The sequence below is a fragment of the Taudactylus pleione genome, unplaced genomic scaffold (assembly GCF_031769625.1).
Source record: "Taudactylus pleione unplaced genomic scaffold, aTauple2 ptg001518l, whole genome shotgun sequence".
Taxonomy (NCBI): domain Eukaryota; kingdom Metazoa; phylum Chordata; class Amphibia; order Anura; family Myobatrachidae; genus Taudactylus; species Taudactylus pleione.
The window spans coordinates 53,888-81,156 of record NW_028285916.1 but is presented as its reverse complement, the minus strand read 5'-3'; the positions used below and the strand labels follow the sequence as shown (position 1 = coordinate 81,156).

Sequence of the window (27,269 nt, the reverse complement as noted above, 5' to 3'; positions counted from 1 at the left end):
TTACACACTACAGCAATATCACTGTAATCATTACATGCATTGTTATTTACACACTACAACAATATCACTGTAATCATTACATGCATTGTTATTTACACACTACAACAATATCACTGTAATCATTACATGCATTGTTATTTACACACTACAACATCACTGTAATCATTACATGCATTGTTATTTACACACTACAACAATATCACTGTAATCATTACATGCATTGTTATTTACACACTACAACAATATCACTGTAATCATTACATGCATTGTTATTTACACACTACAGCAATATCACTGTAATCATTACATGCATTGTTATTTACACACTACAGCAATATCACTGTAATCATTACATGCATTGTTATTTACACACTACAACAATATCACTGTAATCATTACATGCATTGTTATTTACACACTACAACAATATCACTGTAATCATTACATGCATTGTTATTTACACACTACAACAATATCACTGTAATCATTACATGCATTGTTATTTACACACTACAACAATATCACTGTAATCATTACATGCATTGTTATTTACACACTACAGCAATATCACTGTAATCATTACATGCATTGTTATTTACACACTACAACAACATCACTGTAATCATTACATGCATTGTTATTTACACACTACAACAACATCACTGTAATCATTACATGCATTGTTATTTACACACTACAACAACATCACTGTAATCATTACATGCATTGTTATTTACACACTACAACAATATCACTGTAATCATTACATGCATTGTTATTTACACACTACAGCAATATCACTGTAATCATTACATGCATTGTTATTTACACACTACAGCAATATCACTGTAATCATTACATGCATTGTTATTTACACACTACAACAACATCACTGTAATCATTACATGCATTGTTATTTACACACTACAGCAATATCACTGTAATCATTACATGCATTGTTATTTACACACTACAACAATATCACTGTAATCATTACATGCATTGTTATTTACACACTACAACAATATCACTGTAATCATTACATGCATTGTTATTTACACACTACAGCAATATCACTGTAATCATTACATGCATTGTTATTTACACACTACAGCAATATCACTGTAATCATTACATGCATTGTTATTTACACACTACAGCAATATCACTGTAATCATTACATGCATTGTTATTTTCTATGAAACATTTTTTTCAATTTCATTAAATGACCTGCACTTGTTCTGTTATTAGCCAGATTTTTTATTCTACAATTTTAGCAGCTCTTCAGGTGGTTTCATTTCCCTAAAGTATCTCACACCCCAATTAATGTTGGCGACTACTGATCCACTCAATATCACCTCGCATGCAACCAACAAATGACAGGAAATGCTCAGCCACATCAGTAAGCTGGTCCCGAGTACCAAACACTCTGTATACCGCTGTAATATGGCTACATCTGGTATTACCGCCTGTTATGTGAAAGCCTGTACGGCTTCAATATAACAGCCACTGATGTCAGCGGATTACAGAAGTGCGGAAAGTGTGGCGGCAAAAGGCGTGCAATGGCGCAGAGCGATCAGAGGGCACTATGGGGTAACCATATGGCAGAAACATCACTGGTAGTATTATTATCATCATCCTTTATTTATATGGCGCCACAAGTGTCCCGCAGCGCCTTACGCAGTACATTGACAAATAATTTTACAAGTGACTTACAGTACAATATAGGACCAGGACATGGATAATATATATATATTGCTACATTAGTGACCATAACACCCAGATAAGCAGCAGAGGGTAAGCAGCCAAGTGTTAGGTGCCCTAGTGAAGCGTAAGAAGCAGATGAAAGTAAAGTAAGGAGAAGCACAAGAGGGTAGAGGGCCCTGCTCGTAAGAGCTTACATTCTAAAGGATGAGAGTGTAACACCTGCTCCTATATAGGATGATGCATGAACCAGCACAGATCTCCCTCCTGTTGTAGTCGGTTACACAACGCACACTTCCACCGCTGCTATTTTTGGGCCAAGAAATCTCTGCCAAGCTTCCAGCAGGTAATTATAGCTAGTAATGTGTGACATAATGGCGGAACAGCACAGACCGGAAAAGTGGCATGAAGCAAGCAGGAAGTGCGCGGCGAAGGTTACGGCGGAGGTCAGCTGATAGCAGGGCATAATAGGGGAAATGCTGGGACAGCAGCAATGAAGGCAGCCTCCAGCAGAGATGGGCTATGCAGGAATTACAGGAGAATAGAAGGATGAATGTGCGGACAGTTCTCAGAAAGAAGCTGCGCTGTAAGCTCAAACACATGGCGGCTTCCACAGGCCCCAAGCGTGTGATTTATGGCTGCTCTTTAGAAGCTGGCTGCAGACCAGGCTGTTTCCTGTCTGCTTTGATGTTCAGTCTATTCAGAAAGAAAGGAAGCACTCTAACCCTGAGCGGATCTCACCTGCCTAACAAAACACAGCAACACCACCTTGGCCCATTACAGATGTGGCTCTCTCCTGGGGGTCTGGTCTACAGAATATTAGGCATTCATTCAAAACTATCCTCGCTTACAACATTATACAGAACATTCACACCATAATCCTGCAATGAGGGTACACACAGAGAACACACTCATAGGATAATCCTGCAATGAGGGTACATACAGAGAACAAACTCATAGGATAATCCTGCAATGAGAACACACTCATAGGATAATCCTGCAATGAGGGTACATACAGAGAGAACACACTCATAGGATAATCCTGCAATGAGGATACATACAGAGAGAACACACTCATAGGATAATCCTGCAATGAGGATACATACAGAGAACACACTCATAGGATAATCCTGCAATGAGAACACACTCATAGGATAATCCTGCAATGAGGGTACATACAGAGAGAACACACTCATAGGATAATCCTGCAATGAGGATACATACAGAGAACACACTCATAGGATAATCCTGCAGTGAGGGTACATAGAGAGAACACACTCATAGGATAATCCTGCAATGAGGGTACATACAGAGAGAACACACTCATAGGATAATCCTGCAATGAGGGTACATACAGAGAGAACACACTCATAGGATAATCCTGCAATGAGGGTACATACAGAGAGAACACACTCATAGGATAATCCTGCAATGATGATACATACAGAGAACACACTCATAGGATAATCCTGCAATGAGGATACATACAGAGAACACACTCATAGGATAATCCTGCAATTAGGGTACATACAGAGAGAACACACTCACACCATAATCCTGCAATGAGGGTACACAGAGAACACACTCATAGGATAATCCTGCAATGAGGGTACATACAGAGAGAACACACTCATAGGATAATCCTGAAATGAGGATACATACAGAGAACACACTCATAGGATAATCCTGCAATGAGAACACACTCATAGGATAATCCTGCAATGAGGGTACATACAGAGAGAACACACTCATAGGATAATCCTGCAGTGAGGATACAGACAGAGAGAACACACTCATAGGATAATCCTGCAATGAGGATACATACAGAAAGAACACACTCATAGGATAATCCTGCAATGAGGATACATACAGAGAGAACACACTCATAGGATAATCCTGCAGTGAGGATACACACAGAGAACACACTCATAGGATAATCCAGCAATGAGAACACACTCCTAGGATAATCCAGCAATGAGAACACACTCATAGGATAATCCTGCAGTGAGGATACACACAGAGAACACACTCATAGGATAATCCTGCAATAAGGATAGATATAGACATATATATATATATATATATATATATCTCAGAGGTAGGAGATAGTGACGGCTCCTCATAAACCTTACTTCCCCATTTGCCATCTACGTGTTTTCTGCTGCCCTAGATATACAGACCCCACGGTGTGGAACGCCTGCGCCATAGCGGTCATTAGAGGACGAATAACGGTATTACTATACATGAGTCATCAATCATGTGACCGGATGACCTTGCGCTATCTAGGTGGTAGAGAATTGTGCAGCGGTTACTCCCCCTTATGCAGGCACAGTAAGTACTCAGTCACTCCTGGGGTATAGGGATTCCCTTCCTGCAGTAGCTTGTGCCCCCAGGCTCCTACACTGGCACATGGAACCACTTCACCCAGCCTTCTACCACCAGCACCTGGAAGCCCTTACTTGTGGGTATATGTGGTTGGCCACTCCCTATGGACCAGCGCTGTGCTTGGTAACGGCCATAAGATTGGAGACACTGGTCAGGACTGCAGGACAGCTGAGAACGGTGCAGCTACAGGACACAAGCCGATGCAGGCGATTAGCTCCCATAAAGATTGAAGGTATTGGGAGTACACACCGATGTTACACCTCTCTAGATGGTCAGAGGCCCTACACACATCATCGATGCTCACAATGTTATATATATGATCTTACAAAGCCCTTACTTCATGCCGATTCCACACGCATGTCGGCAGAGGGGTAAACCAGCCCCCCCTCACTTCACCCGGCCGCCTATTCAAACCGACTACTACATCTCTCATTTATCTGATCCTGGAATGATCCCTTCCACAACTAAATATACATTGAAGAATGGGGCTCATTCCCAATATCTACTACAGCGAATCAAATGATCTATTTGGGTTTACACATTAATATGACCTGAATGCAGTAACTGCATCAGTATTTCCAGCAAAGGACCCCGACCTCCTTCTCCCCCTTCCCCCAAGGGGTTTGCATTCATATATGAGGGCAGGATAATCAGCATATAACGTCCTATGGCAGTAACTAATCATCAATCTGCCAATACCCTACAAATCAAATGCCTTACAAATCCACATCTACACCTGGCGCACAGGGCGGGTAACATCCCCTTCGTGCGGCATCATTACCCCGGGGCAGTCATTACATCCAACATCCAAAAATACATTTCCCAACAATTTAATTATTTTCCCAGCAATGTTTCTGCGGTCACAATGTCCAGCACTAAAGCTGTATACTGGGAGCACATGGAGGAGTACCTATATACTAGTATATCTATATACACGCACTCGGGAGGAGATGGGGGAACCGGTTACTGAGGTCACAATAACCAGCACTAAAGCTGTATACCGGTAGCACATGGAGGAGCACCTATATACCAGTATATTTATATACACACACTCGGGAGGAGATGGGGGAACCGGTTACTGTGGTCACAATGTCCAGCACTAAAGCTGTATACTGGGAGCACATGAAGGAGCACCTATATACCAGTATATCAATATAAACACACTCGGGAGGAGATGGGGGAACCGGTTACTGAGGTCACAATGTCCAGCACTAAAGCTGTATACTGGAAGCACATGGAGGAGCACCCATATACCAGTATATCTATATACACACACTCGGGAGGAGATGGGGGAACCGGTTACTGAGGTCACAATGTCCAGCACTAAAGCTGTATACCCCAGTATATCTATATACACACACTCGGGAGGAGATGGGGGAACCGGTTACTGAGGTCACAATGTCCAGCACTAAAGCTGTATACTGGAAGCACATGGAGGAGCACCTATATACCAGTATATTTATATACACACTCTCGGGAGGAGATGGGGGAACCGGTTACTGAGGTCACAATGTCCAGCACTAAAGTTGTATACCGGAAGCACATGGAGGAGCACCCATATACCAGTATATCTATATACACGCACTCGGGAGGAGATGGGGGAACCGGTTACTGAAGTCACAATGTCCAGCACTAAAGCTGTATACCCCAGTATATCTATATACACACACTCGGGAGGAGATGGGGGAACCGGTTACTGAGGTCACAATGTGCAGCACTAAAGCTGTATACGGGTAGCACATGGAGGAGCACCTATATACCAGTATATCTATATACACACACTCGGGAGGAGATGGGGGAACCGGTTACTGAGGTCACAATGTCCAGCACTAAAGCTGTATACCCCAGTATATCTATACACACACTCGGGAGGAGATGGGGGAACCGGTTACTGAGGTCACAATGTGCAGCACTAAAGCTGTATACGGGTAGCACATGGAGGAGTACCTATATACCAGTATATCTATATACACACACTTGGGTGGAGAAGGGGGAACCGGTTACTGAGGTCACAATGTCCAGCACTAAAGCTGTATACCGGAAGCACATGGAGGAGCACCTATATACCAGTATATTTATATACACACACTCGGGAGGAGATGGGGGAACCGGTTACTGTGGTCACAATGTCCAGCACTAAAGCTGTATACTGGGAGCACATGAAGGAGCACCTATATACCAGTATATCAATATAAACACACTCGGGAGGAGATGGGGGAACCGGTTACTGAGGTCACAATGTCCAGCACTAAAGCTGTATACTGGAAGCACATGGAGGAGCACCCATATACCAGTATATCTATATACACACACTCGGGAGGAGATGGGGGAACCGGTTACTGAGGTCACAATGTCCAGCACTAAAGCTGTATACCCCAGTATATCTATACACACACTCGGGAGGAGATGGGGGAACCGGTTACTGAGGTCACAATGTCCAGCACTAAAGCTGTATACCCCAGTATATCTATATACACACACTCGGGAGGAGATGGGGGAACCGGTTACTGAGGTCACAATGCGCAGCACTAAAGCTGTATACGGGTAGCACATGGAGGAGCACCTATATACCAGTATATCTATATACACACACTCGGGAGGAGATGGGGGAACCGGTTACTGAGGTCACAATGTCCAGCACTAAAGTTGTATACCGGAAGCACATGGAGGAGCACCCATATACCAGTATATCTATATACACGCACTCGGGAGGAGATGGGGGAACCGGTTACTGAAGTCACAATGTCCAGCACTAAAGCTGTATACCCCAGTATATCTATATACACACACTCGGGAGGAGATGGGGGAACCGGTTACTGAGGTCACAATGTGCAGCACTAAAGCTGTATACGGGTAGCACATGGAGGAGCACCTATATACCAGTATATCTATATACACACACTCGGGAGGAGATGGGGGAACCGGTTACTGAGGTCACAATGTCCAGCACTAAAGCTGTATACCCCAGTATATCTATATACACACACTCGGGAGGAGATGGGGGAACCGGTTACTGAGGTCACAATGTGCAGCACTAAAGCTGTATACGGGTAGCACATGGAGGAGTACCTATATACCAGTATATCTATATACACACACTTGGGTGGAGATGGGGGAACCGGTTACTGAGGTCACAATGTCCAGCACTAAAGCTGTATACTGGAAGCACATGGAGGAGCACCTATATACCAGTATATTTATATACACACTCTCGGGAGGAGATGGGGGAACCGGTTACTGAGGTCACAATGTCCAGCACTAAAGTTGTATACCGGAAGCACATGGAGGAGCACCCATATACCAGTATATCTATATACACGCACTCGGGAGGAGATGGGGGAACCGGTTACTGAAGTCACAATGTCCAGCACTAAAGCTGTATACGGGTAGCACATGGAGGAGCACCTATATACCAGTATATCTATATACACACACTTGGGTGGAGATGGGGGAACCGGTTACTGAGGTCACAATGTCCAGCACTAAAGCTGTATACTGGAAGCACATGGAGGAGCACCTATAAACCAGTATATCTATATACACACACTCGGGAGGAGATGGGGGAACCGGTTACTGAGGTCACAATGTCCAGCACTAAAGCTGTATACAGGAAGCACATGGAGGAGCACCTATATACCAGTATATTTATATACACACTCTCGGGAGGAGATGGGGGAACCGGTTACTGAGGTCACAATGTCCAGCACTAAAGCTGTATACAGGAAGCACATGGAGGAGCACCTATATACCAGTATATCTATATACACACACTTGGGTGGAGATGGGGGAACCGGTTACTGAGGTCACAATGTCCAGCACTAAAGCTGTATACCGGAAGCACATGGAGGAGTACCCATATACCAGTATATCTATAGTGTTCACTCTAGCTCCGGCGGCAGGCAGGGTGCCGGAGCTAGAGAGGGCATATTTGTGTGCGCGGCGAAAAGGGGGCGTGGCCATATAAGGGGCGTGTCTATAAGACGCGTCCCCTTTCTCATCATACTTGGGGGCGTGCCCGGCACTTACGGACATGCCGGGCAGCCCCCAAGCGCTGCAAACAGGGAGAATAGATGCCGGGCGCATGCACCCGGCGTCTATTCTCCAGCGGTGACCGGGTCACCGCGTCCCGCGGGTGAAGACTGCACCCGCAGCCTGTGAGGGCAGGGTGCTTTTTGCCCTACAGAAGGAGGGCAGGGTGCCGCACCCTGCTAAAACAGCCTAGCGGGAACGCTATATCTATATACACACACACACTCGGGAGGAGATGGGGGAACCGGTTACTGAGGTCACAATGTCCAGCACTAAAGCTGTATACTGGAAGCACATGGAGGAGCACCCATATACCAGTATATCTATATACACGCACTCGGGAGGAGATGGGGGAACCGGTTACTGAGGTCACAATGTCCAGCACTAAAGCTGTATACTGGGAGCACATGGAGGAGTACCTATATACCAGTATATCTATATACACACACTCGGGAGGAGATGGGGGAACCGGTTACTGAGGTCACAATGTTCAGCACTAAAGCTGTAAACCGGAAGCACATGGAGGAGTACCTATATACCAGTATATCTATATACACACACTCGGGAGGAGATGGGGGAACCGGTTAGTAGTGGTTACAGCCGTTGAGCTGCCAGGTGGCCAATTACACTTTACTAGAGTCAGCAAAGAATATTTAAAAAAACTAAATGCTGAAAGATTAGCGTAGAGACAGCCCCATCCCCCGTCCACATACAGATTAACCCTTCTCAGCGTTATCCCATCAGTCCAGGGTCTGTGATATCCCCCTCCCCAAACACACACATCCAAATGCACTGCAATAAATCCTGAGAGAAGGGGTCTCGAGGGAACCCTGCAGCCTCTCGCTCTCTCTGATCACCACGTGACAGCAGCTCAGTGTGACGCTGCACAGGACGGGAAGGGTTAATGTGACCTCTTAATTCCTTTGTCCCTGCTCCAGATCTGTGTGGAAGTTATATGGGGGGGGAGTGGGGGAGGGTCAGGCTGGGGATTTTTTTTGTCTGCTCTTACAGCTGTTCCACTACCACAATGTGAAGAGGGGAGATCACAGCTGCTACAGACAGGCATTCAGGTACAGCTTCTGCCCAGTCATCAATCAGAGGCCGATAGGGCAAAGGATGGGCTCTAATGTGCTGCTGCTACCGGCACCGGTCACACAGTCACCTACTGAGTATACACTGTACATCTCATACTGTACTACTGGCACAGGTCACACAGCCACCTACTGAGAGTATACACTGTACATCTCATACTGTACTACCGGCACAGGTCACACAGTCACCTACTGAGAGTATACACTGTACATCTCATACTGTACTACTGACACAAGTCACAGTCACCTACTGAGAGTATACACTGTACATCTCATACTGTACTACTGGCACCGGTCACACAGTCACCTACTGAGTATACACTGTACATCTCATACTGTACTACTGGCACAGGTCACACAGTCACCTACTGAGAGTATACACTGTACATCTCATACTGTACTACCGGCACAGGTCACACAGTCACCTACTGAGAGTATACACTGTACATCTCATACTGTACTACCGGCACCGGTCACACAGTCACCTACTGAGAGTATACACTGTACATCTCATACTGTACTACTAGCACAGGTCACACAGTCACCTACTGAGAGTATACACTGTACATCTCATACTGTACTACTGGCACAGGTCACACAGCCACCTACTGAGAATATACACTGTACATCTCATACTGTACTACTAGCACAGGTCACACAGTCACCTACTGAGAGTATACACTGTACATCTCATACTGTACTACTGGCACAGGTCACACAGTCACCTACTGAGAGTATACACTGTACATCTCATACTGTACTACTGGCACAGGTCACACAGCCACCTACTGAGAGTATACACTGTACATCTCATACTGTACTACTGGCACAGGTCACACAGTCACCTACTGATAGTATACACTGTACATCTCATACTGTACTACTGGCACAGGTCACACAGTCACCTACTGATAGTATACATTGTACATTTCATACTGTACTACTGGCACGGGTCACACAGTCACCTACTGAGAGTATACACTGTACATCTCATACTGTACTACTGACACAAGTCACAGTCACCTACTGAGAGTATACACTGTACATCTCATACTGTACTACTGGCACAGGTCACAGTCACCTACTGAGAGTATACACTGTACATCTCATACTGTACTACTAGCACAAGTCACACAGCCACCTACTGAGTATACACTGTACATCTCATACTGTACTACTGACACAAGTCACAGTCACCTACTGAGAGTATACACTGTACATCTCATACTGTACTACTGGCACAGGTCACACAGCCACCTACTGAGTATACACTGTACATCTCATACTGTACTACTGGCACAGGTCACACAGTCACCTACTGAGAGTATACATTGTACATTTCATACTGTACTACTGGCACAGGTCACACAGTCACCTACTGAGAGTATACACTGTACATCTCATACTGTACTACTGGCACAGGTCACACAGCCACCTACTGAGAGTATACACTGTACATCTCATACTGTACTACTGACACAAGTCACAGTCACCTACTGAGAGTATACACTGTACATCTCATACTGTACTACTGACACAAGTCAGTGTCACCTACTGAGAGTATACACTGTACATCTCATACTGTACTACTGGCACAGGTCACAGTCACCTACTGAGAGTATACACTGTACATCTCATACTGTACTACTAGCACAGGTCACACAGCCACCTACTGAGTATACACTGTACATCTCATACTGTACTACTGACACAAGTCACAGTCACCTACTGAGAGTATACACTGTACATCTCATACTGTACTACTGGCACAGGTCACAGTCACCTACTGAGAGTATACACTGTACATCTCATACTGTACTACTAGCACAGGTCACACAGCCACCTACTGAGTATACACTGTACATCTCATACTGTACTACTGACACAAGTCACAGCCACCTACTGAGTATACACTGTACATCTCATACTGTACTACTGGCACAGGTCACACAGTCACCTACTGAGAGTATACACTTTACATCTCATACTGTACTACTGGCACAGGTCACACAGCCACCTACTGAGTATACACTGTACATCTCATACTGTACTACTGACACAAGTCACAGCCACCTACTGAGTATACACTGTACATCTCATACTGTACTACTGACACAAGTCACAGTCACCTACTGAGAGTATACACTGTACATCTCATACTGTACTACTGGCACAGGTCACACAGCCACCTACTGAGTATACACTGTACATCTCATACTGTACTACTGACACAAGTCACAGCCACCTACTGAGTATACACTGTACATCTCATACTGTACTACTGGCACAGGTCACACAGTCACCTACTGAGAGTATACATTGTACATTTCATACTGTACTACTGGCACAGGTCACAGTCACCTACTGAGAGTATACACTGTACATCTCATACTGTACTACTAGCACAGGTCACACAGCCACCTACTGAGTATACACTGTACATCTCATACTGTACTACTGACACAAGTCACACAGTCACCTACTGAGAGTATACACTGTACATCTCATACTGTACTACTGACACAAGTCACAGTCACCTACTGAGAGTATACACTGTACATCTAATACTGTACTACTAGCACAGGTCACACAGCCACCTACTGAGTATACACTGTACATCTCATACTGTACTACTGGCACAGGTCACACAGTCACCTACTGAGAGTATACATTGTACATTTCATACTGTACTACTGGCACAGGTCACACAGCCACCTACTGAGAGTATACACTGTACATCTCATACTGTACTACTGACACAAGTCACAGTCACCTACTGAGAGTATACACTGTACATCTCATACTGTACTACTAGCACAGGTCACACAGCCACCTACTGAGTATACACTGTACATCTCATACTGTACTACTGGCACAGGTCACACAGCCACCTACTGAGTATACACTGTACATCTCATACTGTACTACTGGCACAGGTCACACAGTCACCTACTGAGAGTATACATTGTACATTTTATACTGTACTACTGGCACAGGTCACAGTCACCTACTGAGAGTATACACTGTACATCTCATACTGTACTACTAGCACAGGTCACACAGCCACCTACTGAGTATACACTGTACATCTCATACTGTACTACTGACACAAGTCACAGCCACCTACTGAGTATACACTGTACATCTCATACTGTACTACTGACACAAGTCACAGTCACCTACTGAGAGTATACACTGTACATCTCATACTGTACTACTGGCACAGGTCACACAGTCACCTACTGAGTATACACTGTACATCTCATACTGTACTACTGGCACAGGTCACACAGTCACCTACTGAGAGTATACATTGTACATTTCATACTGTACTACTGGCACAGGTCACACAGCCACCTACTGAGAGTATACACTGTACATCTCATACTGTACTACTGACACAAGTCACAGTCACCTACTGAGAGTATACACTGTACATCTCATACTGTACTACTAGCACAGGTCACACAGCCACCTACTGAGTATACACTGTACATCTCATACTGTACTACTGGCACAGGTCACACAGCCACCTACTGAGTATACACTGTACATCTCATACTGTACTACTGGCACAGGTCACACAGTCACCTACTGAGAGTATACATTGTACATTTCATACTGTACTACTGGCACAGGTCACAGTCACCTACTGAGAGTATACACTGTACATCTCATACTGTACTACTGGCACAGGTCACACAGCCACCTACTGAGAGTATACACTGTACATCTCATACTGTACTACTAGCACAGGTCACACAGTCACCTACTGATAGTATACACTGTACATCTCATACTGTACTACTGACACAAGTCACAGTCACCTACTGAGAGTATACACTGTACATCTCATACTGTACTACTAGCACAGGTCACACAGCCACCTACTGAGTATACACTGTACATCTCATACTGTACTACTGGCACAGGTCACACAGCCACCTACTGAGTATACACTGTACATCTCATACTGTACTACTGGCACAGGTCACACAGTCACCTACTGAGAGTATACATTGTACATTTCATACTGTACTACTGGCACAGGTCACAGTCACCTACTGAGAGTATACACTGTACATCTCATACTGTACTACTGGCACAGGTCACACAGCCACCTACTGAGAGTATACACTGTACATCTCATACTGTACTACTAGCACAGGTCACACAGTCACCTACTGATAGTATACACTGTACATCTCATACTGTACTACTGACACAGGTCACAGTCACCTACTGAGAGTATACACTGTACATCTCATACTGTACTACTAGCACAGGTCACACAGCCACCTACTGAGAGTATACACTGTACATCTCATACTGTACTACTGGCACAGGTCACACAGCCACCTACTGAGAGTATACACTGTACATCTCATACTGTACTACTGACACAAGTCACACAGTCACCTACTGAGTATACACTGTACATCTCATACTGTACTACTGACACAAGTCACAGTCACCTACTGAGAGTATACACTGTACATCTCATACTGTACTACTGGCACAGGTCACACAGTCACCTACTGAGAGTATACACTGTACATCTCATACTGTACTACTGGCACAGGTCACACAGCCACCTACTGAGAGTATACACTGTACATCTCATACTGTACTACTGACACAAGTCACACAGTCACCTACTGAGTATACACTGTACATCTCATACTGTACTACTGACACAAGTCACAGTCACCTACTGAGAGTATACACTGTACATCTCATACTGTACTACCGGCACAGGTCACACAGCCACCTACTGAGAGTATACACTGTACATCTCATACTGTACTACTGACACAAGTCACACAGCCACCTACTGAGAGTATACACTGTACATCTCATACTGTACTACTAGCACAGGTCACACAGTCACCTACTGAGAGGATACACTGTACATCTCATACTGTACTAGTGGCACAGGTCACAGTCACCTACTGAGTATACACTGTACATCTCATACTGTACTACTGACACAGGTCACACAGTTACCTACTGAGAGTATACACAGTACATCTCATACTGTACTACAGTACTACTGGCACAGGTCACACAGTCACCTACTGAGAGTATACACTGTACATCTCATACTGTACTACTGGCACAGGTCACACAGTCACCTACTGAGAGTATACACTGTACATCTCATACGGTGCTACTGGCAGAGGGCGTATCAGATATTAATCTGAAAAGAAATAATACTACACTTGATATTAGCCAAAAGGCATAGAAAACGATCAGCTGCAGCAGTATATAAAACCTGAGAATATACTTCAACTCCGGCCCAACGTCTTCAAAGGACATGATTTCAGGAATTGGTAACGTCGACAATCACGAAACCGAAGGACTTACTATCGTGGAATAAGTTTTATGAAAAAGAGAAAAGATAATAACCGTGTGGACATCTGAAACTTGTTTATTCGGATTTTCCCAAACTAACATTAGACCAAAATCCAATTTTACTTAAACTGGAATGTAATAGCTTGTATTTTCTTTTAAAAAGAAATACGGTGGAGCAGGACTAGTCTCCTTAACCTGAAACTGCAATACCTGGCGTACTGCAGAAAATAAAGCCTCCATCCTTCTAGGAGTACCTGACCTGGAAGCCCCTTTATTTATTTATTTTTTGCTCAGCATAGAGAAGTCAGGGCCTGATTCAGAGCCACTCATTCGCTCCGAGCTATGTTCGCACATCGGCGCATGAGTCGTAAGGCGCATGCGCCAACCAGTCATTGCGGTCAGAAATCGTGTGTTCGCAAAATAGCGAGGGGCTGCTAATTTGAGTGACAGGCTGAGGCATTTGTGGGTGGTAACAGGGGAAGGTGCTTGAAAACAGGGAGTGGAGATCCGAACGCAGGCGTGCCAAACGGTCAAAACGGGCGTTTTAAGGGTGTGCATAATTAGTAAAGGAGCGGCATCGACCATTTCACTTGGTTGTTTCTTAGCCTGAACTGCTCGCATGATTGCAGTAGGAAAATCCAACCACAAGCACTGCGAGCAGTTCAGACGCCTTTCGATGTACTCGATTAATCTAATAGCGGAGATGACGTATGATGTGAACGGCAAAGGGACGCCTTTACAAAATAGCGAGGGCATGTTTCGTTCGCTCGCTCAGACATAGAGGCGTCAACAGATCGCAAAGAGCGCTCAATTTAAATAGCCGGCCCCTTTTTCTGAACGAGCAAGCGCAAATAGCGTCCGGCTCTGAATCAGACCCTCAGTGCGTAAGCTACAGCGCTCTACGCGCAGAAATCACTTCCTGGAGGCGTATAAGCCACTTAAGGACAGTCAGCCATAGTCCAAAGCTCAGTTGCTTTGTTACTCCAAGATGGTGAATCTTCCATCTCTGAATAATATTGTTCAGGATGCATAAGACTACAAACACCTGGATATTGCCCGGGTGCATACAGGGTGGTGTGGCTGTAGTTATATTAAAGGGAGAACACGCAAACTCCACACAGCCAAAACTGCAGTGGCAACCGAACCCCCAGCGCTGCGAGACAGCAATGCCAACAACCACATGATCCGTGTACACAACAGGTAGTAAGAGGCAGCCCCTGTAAACTATCCTGCACAGTATTTGCAGGTAAATAGTAGAGACGTCATGAGACATATAGACCCCACACACACACACACAACAGTAAAGTGTAGTGAAACAGGTCAAAATAGGAAACTGGTAAACAAAAAGGAGCAGGAGAGAGCCACACTTGCCTAATAGCGCTCCTATCAGTGCCAGAAAAACGCTAGGCATAGAAAGAAGTATTCACTGATCCTTACATGCTATCCTGCCTGGCCTAAACGCCGCTGTGTATCACAGTCCAGGATAAGGCCACCAGTTGTAAGCAGCAGCGATATATTCATGTCTCCAGCCAACAGGGGGGGGGGGGGGGGGGGGATGTACTAAGCTCTGAAGAGTGTTAAAGTGAAGAGTGATAAACGAGCAAACACGCAGGTCCCAGCTGTCATGTTACAGGCTGTGTTTCAAAAATGCCATTTAGGAGCTGATTGGCTGGTGGTTTATCATTCCCACTTTATCACTTTTCAGAGCTTAGTACATCTGGCCCAGGGTCTCTGTAATAGCCGCCAGCACTTCCACAGAAGCGCTGGGGCTGCTGTTAGGGAGCAGCAGTGCTCCGGAGCTAAGCTCCGCCCCCGCGCCGCTATGGCGCTCAATTGTAGCTGTGAGCGCGTTATTACACCTGTTGACATTGGCTTTCACACAACGAAGTATGTGACAGAGCAGAGTTTGTGAGAGACCCGGGGCTCTGCAGCAGCCAGGGGAGCGCTGGGGCCGTTGTGAGAGAGAAGCTAAGCTCCGCACCCCCCCGCTATGGCGCTCAAATTGTTTGGTTATGAGCGCGCTGTCTTCTGTAATCACTGGCTTCTTACAGCATCGGTTACCATGCAGACACAGTGTATCCAAAAAACAAAGCAGGGTAATTACCACTGCACCATCACAGCGCTGCCTTACTGCTCCACAAATCTGATACTGTTATATAATAACCTGGCTATCCCGCTACTCAGGGAGCCAGGGTCTACTTATAAGCTGCCTTACTGCTCCACTAATCTGATACTGTTATATAATAACCTGGCTATCCCGCTACTCAGGGAGCCAGGGTCTACTCACAGCGCTGCCTTATAAGCTGTCTTACTGCTCCACTAATCTGATACTGTTATATAATAACCTGGCTATCCCGCTACTCAGGGAGCCAGGGTCTACTCACAGCGCTGCCTTATAAACTGTCTTACTGCGCCACTAATCTGATACTGTTATATAATAACCTGGCTATCCCGCTACTCAGGGAGCCAGGGTCTACTCACAGCGCTGCCTTATAAGCTGTCTTACTGCTCCACTAATCTGATACTGTTATATAATAACCTGGCTATCCCGCTACTCAGGGAGCCAGGGTCTACTCACAGAGCTGCCTTATAAGCTGTCTTACTGCTCCACTAATCTGATACTGTTATATAATAACCTGGCTATCCCGCTACTCAGGGAGCCAGGGTCTACTCACAGCGCTGCCTTATAAGCTGTCTTACTCCTCCACTAATCTGATACTGTTATATAATAACCTGGCTATCCCGCTACTCAGGGAGCCAGGGTCTACTCACAGCGCTGCCTTATAATATGTCTTACTGCTCCACTAATCTGATACTGTTATATAATAACCTGGCTATCCCGCTACTCAGAGAGCCAGGGTCTACTCACAGCATTGCCTTATAAGCTGTCTTACTGCTCCACTAATCGGATACTGTTATATAATAACCTGGCTATCCCGCTACTCAGAGAGCCAGGGTCTACTCACAGCGTTGCCTTATAAGCTGTCTTACTGCTCCACTAATCTGATACTGTTATATAATAACCTGGCTATCCCGCTACTCAGGGAGCCAGGGTCTACTCACAGCGCTGCCTTATAAGCTGTCTTACTGCTCCACTAATCTGATACTGTTATATAATAACCTGGCTATCCCGCTACTCAGGGAGCCAGGGTCTACTCACAGCGCTGCCTTACTGCTCCACTAATCTGATACTGTTATATAATAACCTGGCTATCCCGCTACTCAGGGAGCCAGGGTCTACTCACAGAGCTGCCTTATAAGCTGTCTTACTGCTCCACTAATCTGATACTGTTATATAATAACCTGGCTATCCCGCTACTCAGGGAGCCAGGGTCTACTCACAGCGCTGCCTTATAAGCTGTCTTACTGCTCCACTAATCTGATACTGTTATATAATAACCTGGCTATCCCGCTACTCAGAGAGCCAGGGTCTACTCACAGAGCTACCTTACTGCTCCACTAATCTGATACTGTTATATAATAACCTGGCTATCCCGCTACTCAGGGAGCCAGGGTCTACTCACAGCGCTGCCTTATAAGCTGTTTTACTGCTCCACTAATCTGATACTGTTATATAATAACCTGGCTATCCCGCTACTCAGGGAGCCAGGGTCTACTCACAGCGCTGCCTTATAAGCTGTCTTACTGCTCCACTAATCTGATACTGTTATATAATAACCTGGCTATCCCGCTACTCAGGGAGCCAGGGTCTACTCACAGAGCTGCCTTATAAGTTATCTTACTGCTCCACTAATCTGATACTGTTATATAATAACCTGGCTATCCCGCTACTCAGGGAGCCAGGGTCTACTCACAGCGCTGCCTTATAAGCTGTCTTACTGCGCCACTAATCGGATACGGTTATATAGTAAGCTGGCTATCCCGCTACTCAGAGAGCCAGGGTCTACTCACAGAGCAGCCTTACCGCTCCACTAATCGGATACTGTTATATAATAACCTGGCTATCCCGCTACTCAGGGAGCCAGGGACTACTCACAGCGCTGCCTTATAAACTGTCTTACTGCTCCACTAATCTGATACTGTTATATAATAACCTGGCTATCCCGCTACTCAGGGAGCCAGGGTCTACTCACAGAGCTGCCTTATAAGCTGTCTTACTGCTCCACTAATCTGATACTGTTATATAATAACCTGGCTATCCCGCTACTCAGGGAGCCAGGGTCTACTCACAGAGCTGCCTTATAAGCTGTCTTACTGCTCCACTAATCGGATACTGTTATATAATAACCTGGCTATCCCGCTACTCAGGGAGCCAGGGTCTACTCACAGCGCTGCCTTATAAGCTGTCTTACTGTTCCACTAATCGGATACTGTTATATAATAACCTGGCTATCCCGCTACTCAGGGAGCCAGGGTCTACTCACAGAGCTGCCTTATAAGCTGTCTTACTGCTCCACTAATCTGATACTGTTATATAATAACCTGGCTATCCCGCTACTCAGGGAGCCAGGGTCTACTCACAGAGCTGCCTTATAAGCTGTCTTACTGCTCCACTAATCTGATACTGTTATATAATAACCTGGCTATCCCGCTACTCAGAGAGCCAGGGTCTACTCACAGAGCTGCCTTATAAGCTGTCTTACTGCTCCACTAATCTGATACTGTTATATAATAACCTGGCTATACCGCTACTCAGGGAGCCAGGGTCTACTCACAGAGCTGCCTTATAAGCTGTCTTACTGCTCCACTAATCTGATACTGTTATATAATAACCTGGCTATCCCGCTACTCAGAGAGCCAGGGTCTACTCACAGAGCTGCCTTATAAGCTGTCTTACTGTTCCACTAATCGGATACTGTTATATAATAACCTGGCTATCCCGCTACTCAGGGAGCCAGGGTCTACTCACAGAGCTGCCTTATAAGCTGTCTTACTGCTCCACTAATCTGATACTGTTATATAATAACCTGGCTATCCCGTTACTCAGGGAGCCAGGGTCTACTCACAACGCTGCCTTATAAGTTGTCTTACTGCTCCACTAATCTGATACTGTTATATAATAACCTGGCTATCCCGCTACTCAGGGAGCCAGGGTCTACTCACAGCGCTGCCTTGTAAGCTGTCTTACTGCTCCACTAATCTGATACTGTTATATAATAACCTGGCTATCCCGCTACTCAGGCAGCCAGGGTCTACTCACAGCGCTGCCTTATAAGCTGTCTTACTGCTCCACTAATCAGATACTGTTATATAGTAACCTGGCTATCCCGCTACTCAGGGAGCCAGGGTCTACTCACAGAGCTGCCTTATAAGCTGTCTTACTGCTCCACTAATCGGATACTGTTATATAATAACCTGGCTATCCCGTTACTCAGGGAGCCAGGGTCGACTCACAGAGCTGCCTTATAAGCTGTCTTACTGCTCCACTAATCGGATACTGTTATATAATAACCTGGCTATCCCGCTACTCAGAGAGCCAGGGTCTACTCACAGCGCTGCCTTATAAGCTGTCTTACTGCTCCACTAATCTGATACTGTTATATAATAACCTGGCTATCCCGCTACTCAGAGAGCCAGGGTCTACTCACAGAGCTGCCTTATAAGCTGTCTTACTGCTCCACTAATCTGATACTGTTATATAATAACCTGGCTATCACGCTACTCAGAGAGCCAGGGTCTACTCACAGCGCTGCCTTATAAGCTGTCTTACTGCTCCACTAATCTGATACTGTTATATAATAACCTGGCTATCCCGCTACTCAGGGAGCCAGGGTCTACTCACAGAGCTGCCTTATAAGCTGTCTTACTGCTCCACTAATCTGATACTGTTATATAATAACCTGGCTATCCCGCTACTCAGGGAGCCAGGGTCTACTCACAGAGCTGCCTTATAAGCTGTCTTACTGCTCCACTAATCTGATACTGTTATATAATAACCTGGCTATCCCGCTACTCAGAGAGCCAGGGTCTACTCACAGCGCTGCCTTATAAGCTGTCTTACTGCTCCACTAATCTGATACTTATATAATAACCTGGCTATCCCGCTACTCAGAGAGCCAGGGTCTACTCACAGCGCTGCCTTATAAGCTGTCTTACTGCTCCACTAATCTGATACTGTTATATAATAACCTGGCTATCCCGCTACTCAGAGAGCCAGGGTCTACTCACAGCGCTGCCTTATAAGCTGTCTTACTGCTCCACTAATCTGATACTGTTATATAATAACCTGGCTATCCCGCTACTCAGAGAGCCAGGGTCTACTCACAGCGCTGCCTTATAAGCTGTCTTACTGCTCCACTAATCTGATACTGTTATATAATAACCTGGCTATCCCGCTACTCAGAGAGCCAGGGTCTACTCACAGAGCTGCCTTATAAGCTGTCTTACTGCTCCACTAATCGGATACTGTTATATAATAACCTGGCTATCCCGCTACTCAGAGAGCCAGGGTCTACTCACAGCGCTGCCTTATAAGCTGTCTTACTGCTCCACTAATCTGATACTGTTATATGATAACCTGGCTATCCCGCTACTCAGAGAGCCAGGGTCTACTCACAGCGCTGCCTTATAAGCTGTCTTACTGCTCCACTAATCTGATACTGTTATATAATAACCTGGCTATCCCGCTACTCAGGGAGCCAGGGTCTACTCACAGCGCTGCCTTAGAAGCTGTCTTACTGCTCCACTAATCTGATACTGTTATATAATAACCTGGCTATCCCGCTACTCAGAGAGCCAGGGTCTACTCACAGAGCTGCCTTATAAGCTGTCTTACTGCTCCACTAATCTGATACTGTTATATAATAACCTGGCTATCCCGCTACTCAGGGAGCCAGGGTCTACTCACAGCGCTGCCTTATAAGCTGTCTTTCTGCTCCACTAATCGGATACTGTTATAGAATAACCTGGCTATCCCGCTACTCAGGGAGCCAGGGTCTACTCACAGCGCTGCCTTATAAGCTGTCTTACTGCTCCACTAATCAGATACTGTTATATAGTAACCTGGCTATCCCGCTACTCAGGGATCCAGGGTCTACTCACAGCGCTGCCTTATAAGCTGTCTTACTGCTCCACTAATCTGATACGGTTATATAATAACCTGGCTATCCCGCTACTCAGGGAGCCAGGGTCTACTCACAGAGCTGCCTTACTGCTCCACTAATCTGATACTGTTATATAATAACCTGGCTATCCCGCTACTCAGGGATCCAGGGTCTACTCACAGCGCTGCCTTATAAGCTGTTTTACTGCTCCACTAATCTGATACTGTTATATAGTAACCTGGCTATCCCGCTACTCAGAGAGCCAGGGTCTACTCACAGCGCTGCCTTATAATATGTCTTACTGCTCCACTAATCTGATACGGTTATATAATAACCTGGCTATCCCGCTACTCAGAGAGCCAGGGTCTACTCACAGAGCTGCCTTATAAGCTGTCTTACTGCTCCACTAATCTGATACTGTTATATAATAACCTGGCTATCCCGCTACTCAGAGAGCCAGGGTCTACTCACAGAGCTGCCTTATAAGCTGTCTTACTGCTCCACTAATCTGATACTGTTATATAATAACCTGGCTATCCCGCTACTCAGGGAGCCAGGGTCTACTCACAGCGTTGCCTTATAAGCTGTCTTACTGCTCCACTAATCTGATACTGTTCTATAATAACCTGGCTATCCCGCTACTCAGAGAGCCAGGGTCTACTCACAGAGCTGCCTTATAAGCTGTCTTACTGCTCCACTAATCGGATACTGTTATATAATAACCTGGCTATCCCGCTACTCAGAGAGCCAGGGTCTACTCACAGCGCTGCCTTATAAGCTGTCTTACTGCTCCACTAATCTGATACTGTTATATAATAACCTGGCTATCCCGCTACTCAGGGAGCCAGGGTCTACTCACAGCGTTGCCTTATAAGCTGTCTTACTGCTCCACTAATCGGATACTGTTATATAATAACCTGGCTATCCCGCTACTCAGAGAGCCAGGGTCTACTCACAGCGTTGCCTTATAAGCTGTTTTACTGCTCCACTAATCTGATACTGTTATATAATAACCTGGCTATCCCGCTACTCAGGGAGCCAGGGTCTACTCACAGAGCTGCCTTATAAGCTGTCTTACTGCTCCACTAATCTGATACTGTTATATAATAACCTGGCTATCCCGCTACTCAGGGAGCCAGGGTCTACTCACAGCGCTGCCTTATAAGCTGTCTTACTGCTCCACTAATCTGATACTGTTATATAATAACCTGGCTATCCCGCTACTCAGGGAGCCAGGGTCTACTCACAGCGCTGCCTTATAAGCTGTCTTACTGCTCCACTAATCTGATACTGTTATATAATAACCTGGCTATCCCGCTACTCAGGCAGCCAGGGTCTACTCACAGCGCTGCCTTATAAGCCGTCTTACTGCTCCACTAATCTGATACTGTTATATAATAACCTGGCTATCCCGCTACTCAGGGAGCCAGGGTCTACTCACAGCGCTGCCTTATAAGCTGTCTTTCTGCTCCACTAATCTGATACGGTTATATAATAACCTGGCTATCCCGCTACTCAGGGAGCCAGGGTCTACTCACAGAGCTGCCTTACTGCTCCACTAATCTGATACTGTTATATAATAACCTGGCTATCCCGCTACTCAGGGATCCAGGGTCTACTCACAGCGCTGCCTTATAAGCTGTCTTACTGCTCCACTAATCTGATACTGATACTGTTATATAGTAACCTGGCTATCCCGCTACTCAGGGAGCCAGGGTCTACTCACAGCGCTGCCTTATAAGCTGTCTTACTGCTCCACTAATCGGATACTGTTATATAATAACCTGGCTATCCCGCTACTCAGAGAGCCAGGGTCTACTCACAGAGCTGCCTTATAAGCTGTCTTACTGCTCCACTAATCTGATACTGTTATATAATAACCTGGCTATCCCGCTACTCAGGGAGCCAGGGTCTACTCACAGCGCTGCCTTATAAGCTGTCTTACTGCTCCACTAATCTGATACTGTTATATAATAACCTGGCTATCCCGCTACTCAGAGAGCCAGGGTCTACTCACAGAGCTGCCTTATAAGCTGTCTTACTGCTCCACTAATCTGATACTGTTATATAATAACCTGGCTATCCCGCTACTCAGGGAGCCAGGGTCTACTCACAGCGTTGCCTTATAAGCTGTCTTACTGCTCCACTAATCTGATACTGTTATATAATAACCTGGCTATCCCGCTACTCAGGGAGCCAGGGTCTACTCACAGAGCTGCCTTATAAGCTGTCTTACTGCTCCACTAATCTGATACTGTTATATAATAACCTGGCTATCCCGCTACTCAGGGAGCCAGGGTCTACTCACAGCGTTGCCTTATAAGCTGTCTTACTGCTCCACTAATCTGATACTGTTATATAATAACCTGGCTATCCCGCTACTCAGGGAGCCAGGGTCTACTCACAGCGTTGCCTTATAAGCTGTCTTACTGCTCCACTAATCTGATACTGTTCTATAATAACCTGGCTATCCCGCTACTCAGAGAGCCAGGGTCTACTCACAGAGCTGCCTTATAAGCTGTCTTACTGCTCCACTAATCGGATACTGTTATATAATAACCTGGCTATCCCGCTACTCAGGGAGCCAGGGTCTACTCACAGCGCTGCCTTATAAGCTGTCTTACTGCTCCACTAATCTGATACTGTTATATAATAACCTGGCTATCCCGCTACTCAGAGAGCCAGGGTCTACTCACAGCGCTGCCTTATAAGCTGTCTTACTGCTCCACTAATCTGATACTGTTATATAATAACCTGGCTATCCCGCTACTCAGGGAGCCAGGGTCTACTCACAGCGCTGCCTTATAAGCTGTCTTACTGCTCCACTAATCAGATACTGTTATATAGTAACCTGGCTATCCCGCTACTCAGAGAGCCAGGGTCTACTCACAGAGCTGCCTTACTGCTCCACTAATCTGATACTGTTATATAATAACCTGGCTATCCCGCTACTCAGAGAGCCAGGGTCTACTCACAGCGCTGCCTTATAAGCTGTCTTACTGCTCCACTAATCTGATACGGTTATATAATAACCTGGCTATCCCGCTACTCAGGGAGCCAGGGTCGACTCACAGAGCTGCCTTATAAGCTGTCTTACTGCTCCACTAATCGGATACTGTTATATAATAACCTGGCTATCCCGCTACTCAGGGAGCCAGGGTCTACTCACAGAGCTGCCTTATAAGCTGTCTTACTGCTCCACTAATCTGATACTGTTATATAATAACCTGGCTATCCCGCTACTCAGGGAGCCAGGGTCTACTCACAGAGCTGCCTTATAAGCTGTCTTACTGCTCCACTAATCTGATACTGTTATATAATAACCTGGCTATCCCGCTACTCAGGGAGCCAGGGTCTACTCACAGAGCTGCCTTATAAGCTGTCTTACTGCTCCACTAATCTGATACTGTTATATAATAACCTGGCTATCCCGCTACTCAGAGAGCCAGGGTCTACTCACAGAGCTGCCTTATAAGCTGTCTTACTGCTCCACTAATCTGATACTGTTATATAATAACCTGGCTATACCGCTACTCAGGGAGCCAGGGTCTACTCACAGAGCTGCCTTATAAGCTGTCTTACTGCTCCACTAATCTGATACTGTTATATAATAACCTGGCTATCCCGTTACTCAGGGAGCCAGGGTCTACTCACAACGCTGCCTTATAAGTTGTCTTACTGCTCCACTAATCTGATACTGTTATATAATAACCTGGCTATCCCGCTACTCAGGGAGCCAGGGTCTACTCACAGCGCTGCCTTATAAGCTGTCTTACTGCTCCACTAATCTGATACTGTTATATAATAACCTGGCTATCCCGCTACTCAGGCAGCCAGGGTCTACTCACAGCGCTGCTTTATAAGCTGTCTTACTGCTCCACTAATCTGATACTGTTATATAATAACCTGGCTATCCCGCTACTCAGGGAGCCAGGGTCTACTCACAGCGCTGCCTTATAAGCTGTCTTACTGCTCCACTAATCAGATACTGTTATATAGTAACCTGGCTATCCCGCTACTCAGGGAGCCAGGGTCTACTCACAGAGCTGCCTTATAAGCTGTCTTACTGCTCCACTAATCGGATACTGTTATATAATAACCTGGCTATCCCGTTACTCAGGGAGCCAGGGTCTACTCACAGAGCTGCCTTATAAGCTGTCTTACTGCTCCACTAATCTGATACTGTTATATAATAACCTGGCTATCCCGCTACTCAGGGAGCCAGGGTCTACTCACAGAGCTGCCTTATAAGCTGTCTTACTGCTCCACTAATCTGATACTGTTATATAATAACCTGGCTATCCCGCTACTCAGGGAGCCAGGGTCTACTCACAGAGCTGCCTTATAAGCTGTCTTACTGCTCCACTAATCTGATACTTATATAATAACCTGGCTATCCCGCTACTCAGAGAGCCAGGGTCTACTCACAGCGCTGCCTTATAAGCTGTCTTACTGCTCCACTAATCTGATACTGTTATATAATAACCTGGCTATCCCGCTACTCAGAGAGCCAGGGTCTACTCACAGCGCTGCCTTATAAGCTGTCTTACTGCTCCACTAATCTGATACTGTTATATAATAACCTGGCTATCCCGCTACTCAGAGAGCCAGGGTCTACTCACAGCGCTGCCTTATAAGCTGTCTTACTGCTCCACTAATCTGATACTGTTATATAATAACCTGGCTATCCCGCTACTCAGAGAGCCAGGGTCTACTCACAGAGCTGCCTTATAAGCTGTCTTACTGCTCCACTAATCGGATACTGTTATATAATAACCTGGCTATCCCGCTACTCAGGGAGCCAGGGTCTACTCACAGCGCTGCCTTATAAGCTGTCTTACTGCTCCACTAATCTGATACTGTTATATAATAACCTGGCTATCCCGCTACTCAGGGAGCCAGGGTCTACTCACAGAGCTGCCTTATAAGCTGTCTTACTGCTCCACTAATCTGATACGGTTATATAATAACCTGGCTATCCCGCTACTCAGGGAGCCAGGGTCTACTCACAGAGCTGCCTTACTGCTCCACTAATCTGATACTGTTATATAATAACCTGGCTATCCCGCTACTCAGGGATCCAGGGTCTACTCACAGCGCTGCCTTATAAGCTGTCTTACTGCTCCACTAATCTGATACTGTTATATAGTAACCTGGCTATCCCGCTACTCAGAGAGCCAGGGTCTACTCACAGAGCTGCCTTATAAGCTGTCTTACTGCTCCACTAATCTGATACGGTTATATAATAACCTGGCTATCCCGCTACTCAGGGAGCCAGGGTCTACTCACAGAGCTGCCTTATAAGCTGTCTTACTGCTCCACTAATCTGATACTGTTATATAATAACCTGGCTATCCCGCTACTCAGAGAGCCAGGGTCTACTCACAGAGCTGCCTTATAAGCTGTCTTACTGCTCCACTAATCTGATACTGTTATATAATAACCTGGCTATCCCGCTACTCAGGGAGCCAGGGTCTACTCACAGCGTTGCCTTATAAGCTGTTTTACTGCTCCACTAATCTGATACTGTTCTATAATAACCTGGCTATCCCGCTACTCAGAGAGCCAGGGTCTACTCACAGCGCTGCCTTATAAGCTGTCTTACTGCTCCACTAATCTGATACTGTTATATAATAACCTGGCTATCCCGCTACTCAGAGAGCCAGGGTCTACTCACAGCGCTGCCTTATAAGCTGTCTTA

General features: G+C 45.7%; 1 protein-coding gene and 1 pseudogene across 2 annotated transcripts in view; both read right to left on the bottom strand.

Moving 5' to 3' along the window:
- The window catches only part of GSK3B (glycogen synthase kinase 3 beta), a 149,193-nt gene that overhangs the window by 68,043 nt on the left and 53,881 nt on the right, over window positions 1–27,269 (bottom strand). The window lies entirely within an intron of this gene.
- LOC148442434 (U2 spliceosomal RNA) lies at window positions 14,349–14,462 on the bottom strand (annotated as a pseudogene).